Source organism: Pteronotus mesoamericanus, unplaced genomic scaffold (genome assembly GCF_021234165.1).
Source record: "Pteronotus mesoamericanus isolate MK-2021 breed Mesoamerican mustached bat unplaced genomic scaffold, CSHL_Meso_final scaffold_36, whole genome shotgun sequence".
NCBI classification, from domain to species: Eukaryota; Metazoa; Chordata; class Mammalia; order Chiroptera; family Mormoopidae; genus Pteronotus; species Pteronotus mesoamericanus.
Window position 1 is genome coordinate 3,280,215 of NW_026555313.1, and position 7,635 is coordinate 3,287,849.

At 35.4% G+C, this 7,635-nt stretch overlaps 1 pseudogene; it reads left to right on the top strand.

Annotated features, from left to right (window-relative positions):
- Positions 1 to 5,369: 5,369 nt before the first annotated feature.
- Positions 5,370 to 6,706, top strand: LOC129086091 (G protein-coupled receptor kinase 4-like; annotated as a pseudogene).
- Positions 6,707 to 7,635: the final 929 nt, after the last annotated feature.

The window sequence follows — 7,635 nt, forward strand, 5'->3', positions numbered from 1 at the left end:
TACCTAGGAGTACATACACAATATATCAATGTGTTTATAATTAAGAGGCAAAGCAATTATTTCTAACCCATTATAAATATTCACATAAATGTATATTTTATATAATCTAGCTCTCTCTCTCTACACACACACACACATACACACACACACACACACACACACAGAGCCATATATTTATTTGAGAGGCAAATTTGGAAGCCTAATTTTTTTTTTATGTCACCTTCTGTTCTTTAACATGTTACTTCCTCAGAAGCCCAAGTACCAATTCTCAGCTACTTAAGTATCGTCTAACATTACAGGGAAACCAAACAGAAATATTGCATAAAAGAGCAGTCAAGCTTTTTTTCTGAGTGGGCATGTATTGCAGAGTCTCATTTGCATTTTTCAAAATCACATTTGCACATTTTCATGGAGCATGAATCTGTGGTGACATGTTGGTATTACACTTCTGAAAGCATGATCACAGAACTAGAGGCCAGAAATAAACCCACACTTCTAGAGCCAATTAATATTTAACAGAGGAAGCAAGCACATACAATGGGCTAAATATAGTTTATTCAATAAATGGTGTTGGAAAATTGGACATATACATGCAGAAGAATGGAACTAGACCATCTTCTTACACCACACACAAGAATAAATTCAAAATGGATCAAAGGCTTAAATGTTAGACCCAAAACCATAAAAATCAAAGAAGATAATACAGGCAGCAAAATTTTGGACACTGCCCGTAGAAATTTTCTATTGGATATATCTTCCCAGCCAGGCGAAACAAAAGAAAAAAATAAACAAATCAAACTAAAAAATTTTTCCACAGCAGTGTAAATCATCAACAAAGTAAAAAGATAACCCACAGATTGGGAGAACATATTTGCCAATACATCCGAAAAAGGTTTAATATTCAAAGTTTATAAAGTGCTTACAAAACTCAACACCAAAACAACCAACACAATTAAAAAATGGGCAAAGGATCTGAACAGACATTTCTCCAAAGAGGACATACAGATGGCCAATAGACATATGAAAAGATGATGAACATCACTAATCATCAGAGAAATACAAATTAAAACCACAATGAGATGCCATTTCACACCTGTCAGAATGGCTATCATTCAACCAACAAGTACTGGTGAGGAGGTAAAGAAAAGGGAACACTTTTGCCCTGTTGGTGGGAATGCCAACTGGTTCAGCCACTGTGGAAAACAGTATGGAGATACCTCAAAAAATTAAAAATGTATCTGCCATTTGCCTCAGCAGTCCTACTTTTGGGAATACATCTGAAGGAATCCCAAACAGTAATTTGAAAGAATATAAGCACCCTTATGTTCATTGCAGGATTACTTACAATTGCCAGCATGTGGAAGCAGCCCAAGTGTCCATCAATAGATGAGTGGGTGAAACAACTATGGAACATTTACACAATGGAATTCTACTCAGTCATAAAAAAGAAGAAAGTTTTACCTGTTGCAACAGTATGGATTGACCTGGAGAACATTATGCCAAATGAAATAAGCCAGTCAGAGAATGACAAACACCACGTGATTTCACACATACGTGGAATCTAACCAAAAAACTGAACTAAGAGCAAAACAGACTCATAGATGGACAGCAGATGACAGCTAGTGGCAGGTGAGGTTGGGGGGTGGAGGGACTGAGCAAAAAGGAAAAAGGACTCATGGACATGGACAACAGTGTGGTGATTGCTGGGGGGAAGGGATAAAAGGGGACTAAATGGCAATGGAAAAAATACAATAAAGCTTAAATAAAAAAATAGATAAATAAAGACAACAATGCTACACAGTAGAAACAAATGTTTTCATTTATTTTACAGGAATCAAATTTCAAAATGTATGTAACCTTTAAATTAGCTATTTTACTTCTAGAAATTTATCTCATAGACTTATTTACACCTAAAGCTAAATTACTGATAATATTGAAATATCAAAAATAACTAAATTTTCACCTTAGAAAATTGTTTTTAAATGTTGGGAATGCTATGGTTAAACAACTTGCAGCTGATGCAAAGATGATGAGGAAATGTTCTACATATATTATGAATGAGTGGAAATACAGAAAAGCATGATCCCACTTAGTAAATATTTGTATGTTTAGACACAAAATCTGGAAGAAATCACATGAAAATATGGAGAGAAAAGGTAATTCCAGAACTTTATTTAATGCTAACAACAAAACCCTCATTTATATAAACTAGTTTGTGTAGAAAAATTTCTGTCATAGCAGCATACTACATTCCAAAGAGTTAATAACAACAGGTATCTTTGGTAAATGAGAAGTGGGAAGCCATGTTTTTGACTTTATGTATATCTGTGTGATTTAGACTTTTCATAATAAATATTTATTACTTTTTTAATAAGAATAGAATTTAGTATTACAATAATACTCCAGAAAAAAATGATAAGTAATATAAAAATAAGTTGTGGGACTTAACAAAATCACTATATTACTCTAGTAAAAAATTTATGTTCATTCTTGTATCTTCCTTTTGTTTTCAATCATCAGTTACAATGAATTTAACTTAGCCACTGTATCCAAAGATTCCTTCTGTACACCTGCTCTTGTGGCTCAATGTATGCTGTTATCCCTGCCTTCACTTTTCTTTGTTTGTTCAAATTCTGTTTAATCTTTTCACCACACTCTTCATGAGTCTCATTGTCTTATTTAATTCACAATTCTCTTTGGAATTTCCCTCTCTACCTTTTAATTTGATTATCATATTGTTTAAAAAATCATATTTATTGCTGTTTCTATTTATATGATTACTTGATGATTGCCTCTTTAAGGTGGGTATTTATTAATTTCTTTGTCTCACACATAATAACTGTATCTGCATAGTTAACAATATCAGTTGCTTATTTAGTTGATTGACTGACCACATAATTATAATTTGAATGGGATAATGACCATTTTTGCCAATATTTACACATGCAAGAAAATTATTCCCAAACACAGAATGATAAAAAAGTGCATATTCCAATTTCTTATTGCTTAAGGAAAAAAAAATAAAGTCATGAATCTACAGGGAAAAACACAAGGCACTTTCACAGATTCTAGCAGAATAGACTATCTGTGTTCTGAGATGTACATAATACCTATTAGATCAGGGGTGTCAGGAGTTGCAGAGAATTCTTTAAGGTTTCACTTTGCCTGGAAAACTCAGTGCTACTTACACTAGCCATTATAGTTGTATGTAGGCAAAGTTATTTTTTTAAAGTTCTTTTTAATTTGTCTTATGCAAAAGATTTTTCTCTTTGGAAAAGTTCAATAAAGAAAATGAATCATATATATTTGCTGTACTCATACCAGAAGTGCAGAAAACAATTTATAAACTCTGTAAATACCATGATTAAAAACCATGGGTTTTTTAAATGAGTGCCATAAAAACAGAACCCACTTAAATTTGAAATGAAAAGGTAATGTAAGGCATGAACCATGACAAATATTAGGTGTACTAGTTTATAGGTGCACAGGGTAAGCATATATGCATAGCATCTTGGTACTGAAATGATTGACATAAGAAAAATATTAAATGTTACAAATATTCATGAAATCAATTAAATTAGTGTGATCATGAAAATTTCTTGTCTCTAGTCATAGATTCATTGAAATTTAATTAAAAGAAACTTATAAGATGTCTGCATTGACTCTCACTTTAGATATTAAAAACCTGAGGTCCGGAAGTAATGAACAAAAAATGTCAGTAGTTGTATTTGGGTTTCAGGATTTCCTATTCCATGTTTTCTTCAAGTATCTCTTATAACAGAAATCTGTTGAACTCATCCAAAATATCACCAGAAAACTTATTAATAAAATAAAGCTAAATTTACTAAGACTTAACCACAGTAATGGTACACATTACCTGGACATCTCACCAATATCTCAGAATGGTGAGATATTTATAGGGCTTTTTAACCTGGGCTCATGTGGGTTAAAGGAGATCTTTCAATGTGGGAAACTTATTTGGGTAGGGTAAAGTTCATGACATATATTTTAAAAATGTACTTAGGATTGGTTGACAGAATGATCATATGAAAGTGTCTTGATAAGCAAACTGTTGTTGATAAGTAGTAGACGTATTGTCCAAATGAGTAGGCTATTAGTTTTGAAAAGTCAATCTGTGAGAATTTCCAGAATAAAACAGTAAAGTTATTTATTGGTTGCAGGGTATCTGTCTCAACCAGAATTTCCTGGAAAACACAACTAAGTCAAATTGATTTAGATAATCTACATTTTCACGTAAGTCATTTTAACATATCAGCTTAATTCTCAGTTTAATTTATAGTCATTCTTCAGTGCAAGCAGTAATTAGACTGGAATAATACCCATCAGCTTAAGCCACAAGGTTTAAACAATCATGAATGCACATCTGGTTTCCAGTGATGGTTGTCTCAACAACTATGTATATCAGGTTTTGTTTTTGTTGGATAATTCTATGTTGGAATATTTATATGGACAATAGATGGTAAGTAGCATTTAAAACTCCAAATATTATACATCTGAACACTGAAACAGACAAATACTAAGAAAAGGATTACTGTAAAGGTTTTTAGTTTATTTCAAATCAGGAGACAAGACTCCTCCATATAAGCAGGGAAATAGTTTATATTTGCAATCCAAAAAGCTGGCAGAATCCCATATAAAAATACTAGCAAAATACCCTATTTTCCTTAGTATTTAGTTTCACGGCATTATGGAATATATTTAAAAAATGTAGATGTAGAGGGGAGAGCTCAAGTGTCATCCTCTGGGACGGTGATGGGACTCAGAACCTTAGCCACAGAGCAGAGGCGGTGACTGCAGAGAGCCCCGGTGGCTGGGCTGCCGGCATCCCTCGCCCGGTCCTCACAGGAGACCCTTGGGGGTCCCCAGTGGCATTGGTGCATGTGGTGTACATGGCTTCGTGGCGGTGTTAGTCCATGGAGCTGGAAAACCTCGTGGCCAACCCGCTGCTGGGGAAAGAGTGCCAAGAAAAAGATTGTGGCAGTCTTTTGTCACCAGCAGCCACTAGAAAAATTTCTCTTCAGGAAATTATGCAATTAAAAACAAAACAAACAAAAACGTTATCACAGGCAGTGTATCCAATTTGTGGGTGTGGTGCCAGAATATGAAGTGGTCACTTGTGAGAATGGGTGAAATTGTGAGCTGATAGACACATTCTTTATTAATGAGAAAACTGCAGCCCCCTGTACCACACGTATCTCCATGTACTGCGAGAGAATGCCGATTGCAACGGAAGGATAATCCCTCCAAAGATGTCCTTGAGGAATGCAGGAGAGCTGTCCATAACCATTTAAGTGGAGACCCATTTGAAGATCACCAAGAAAGCCTATCTATTTTTCTCAGTTTTTGCAATGGAAATGGCTGGAAAGGCAATTGTAAGAAAGGAAACATGTAGAGCTTACACAGATTCTAAGAAAGGCAGATTTTGAGAGGTTTGAGCCTGTCAAGTAAGAGCTACATGAAAAATGTGTCTGTAAAAAGTTAGGGGGAAAAGAAAAAGAATAATAGAGGAGGAAAGGTGAAGCCATGGCACTAAATGAGAAAAGAATCCTAGAGAAAGTGCACAGTAAGTTTGTGCTCATTTGTGCTACATTTATGAAACCAAAGATTCCCTGTGTGCTTGGTGCTAACCACAATGAATGGAGGGGACTTGAAGTTCCATATCTATAATGTGCACAAGCCCAGCTTTGATGAGCAGTGAGCTGTTTTCTATGCTGCAGAATGTGCTGTGACTTGGAGGACCTACAGAGAGAAAGGATTGTGTATAAGTACTTAAAGCCTGAAAATATCTCCTCCATGATCAAGAAGAAAATCTGGATTTCAGATTTCGGTTTAGCCATGGGGATTTCATGAAGGAGAGATGATTTGAGGAAAAGTCGGAACAGTCGGCTACATGGCTCCTGAAGTTAACAATGATGAAAACTATATAGTCTGTTCTTACCGGTGGAGACTTGGCTGTCTGAGATATGAAATGATCCAGGGACATTCTCAATTCAGAAAATTCAAAGAGGAAATCAAACAGAAGGTGGAATGATGAGTGAAGGACACTGAGGAATATCCCAAGAAGTTTACAGAGGAAGCTGAGTCTATTTGCCAGAAGTTAATCAATAACAATCCCAAGAAGCTCCTGGGCTACAAGGGCAATGGAGCAGCTAAAGTGAAAAGTCACCCTGGGTTTACCGACATTAGCTTCAAGAGGCTGGAAGCAATGCTAGCCCCTGTTCTGCCCTGATCCACATACAGTTTACCACAAGGATGTCCTGGATATCCTAGATAGATCTGGAAACTGCAGAGGATACCTCCTATGTTCAGTTTGTTACAGGATGTGTCTCCATATCCTGACAGAATGAGATCAAATCTGTATGTTTTGAGGACATACACAAAAGTAAAAATAAGAAAATGGTGGCATTGGATCTAGGAGATAAAACTGTCAACAGTTCCCAAACCAAAGAGAGGCTTATGGTATAGACTCCTCAGAAGAGAGGGCACATTAGCCCTGGAGCCAGTCAGTCAGAAGAAAGAGCTGCCCAGGGACTGCGATATTCACAGCCAGAGCTGGGCCCCAATACCCAGGAACACCAGCTCATTGTTTATCCTATCTGTGAACTCCATAAGCTTGTGTGATGCATATTCACACAAAAAAATATCACATATAAACAGTGATATAAGTACAAAATTCTTCCCCTAACTTAAGTGGCTTTAAGAGGGTAATAAAAAGTTCAGGGTTATTCTATTATGAAATACTGCCTTCTTGGTCTCCAAAACTCCTTTGGTGTAGGCTATAACAGGAGACAAAGAAAGGACAGTACATAATGATAAAGGGATCAATCCAACAAGAGGTTACAACCCTCATAAACATTTACACACCCAAAATAGGAGCACCTAAGTTTATAAAGCAAATATTGACAGACATGAAGGGTTAAATCAACAGTAATACAGTTATTGTAGGGGACTTTAACATCCCGTTGTCACCCATGGATAGATCTTACAGACAGAAAATCAACAAGGAAACAGTGGCCTTAAATGACATATTAGACTAGAGGTATTTAATTGATATTTTTAGAGCATTACATTTCAAAGCAGTAGAATATACATTCTTTTCAAGGACACATGGAACATTTCCCAAAATATCTGACATGTTAGGTCACACACACACAAAAAAAGCCTCAAGAAGATTGAAATTACAACAAGCATCTTCTCCAAGCAAAATGGTATGAAACTAGAAGTCAATTATACGAAGAAAACTGAAAAACACACAAACATGTGGATGCTAAATAACAATGCTACTAAACTGCCTAGCAATGAGATCAAGGAAGAAATCAAAAGCTATCTTGAGACAAAGGAAAATGAAAATATAACAAATGTCCTCAACAGATGAATGGATAAACAAAATGTGGTAGAATATTATTCTATCGTAAAAAGGAATAAACTATTGATATATACTACAAAATGAATAAACCTTGAAACATTATGCTTACTGAAAGAAGACAGGTATAAAAGACTTTATTTTATATCATTCCATTCATATAAAAGTTTGTATAAGGGAAAATATACAAACAAAACTTGGATTAGTGCTTGCTTAGGGCTAGGGAGTGGAATAAAGTGAAGGGATGGTAA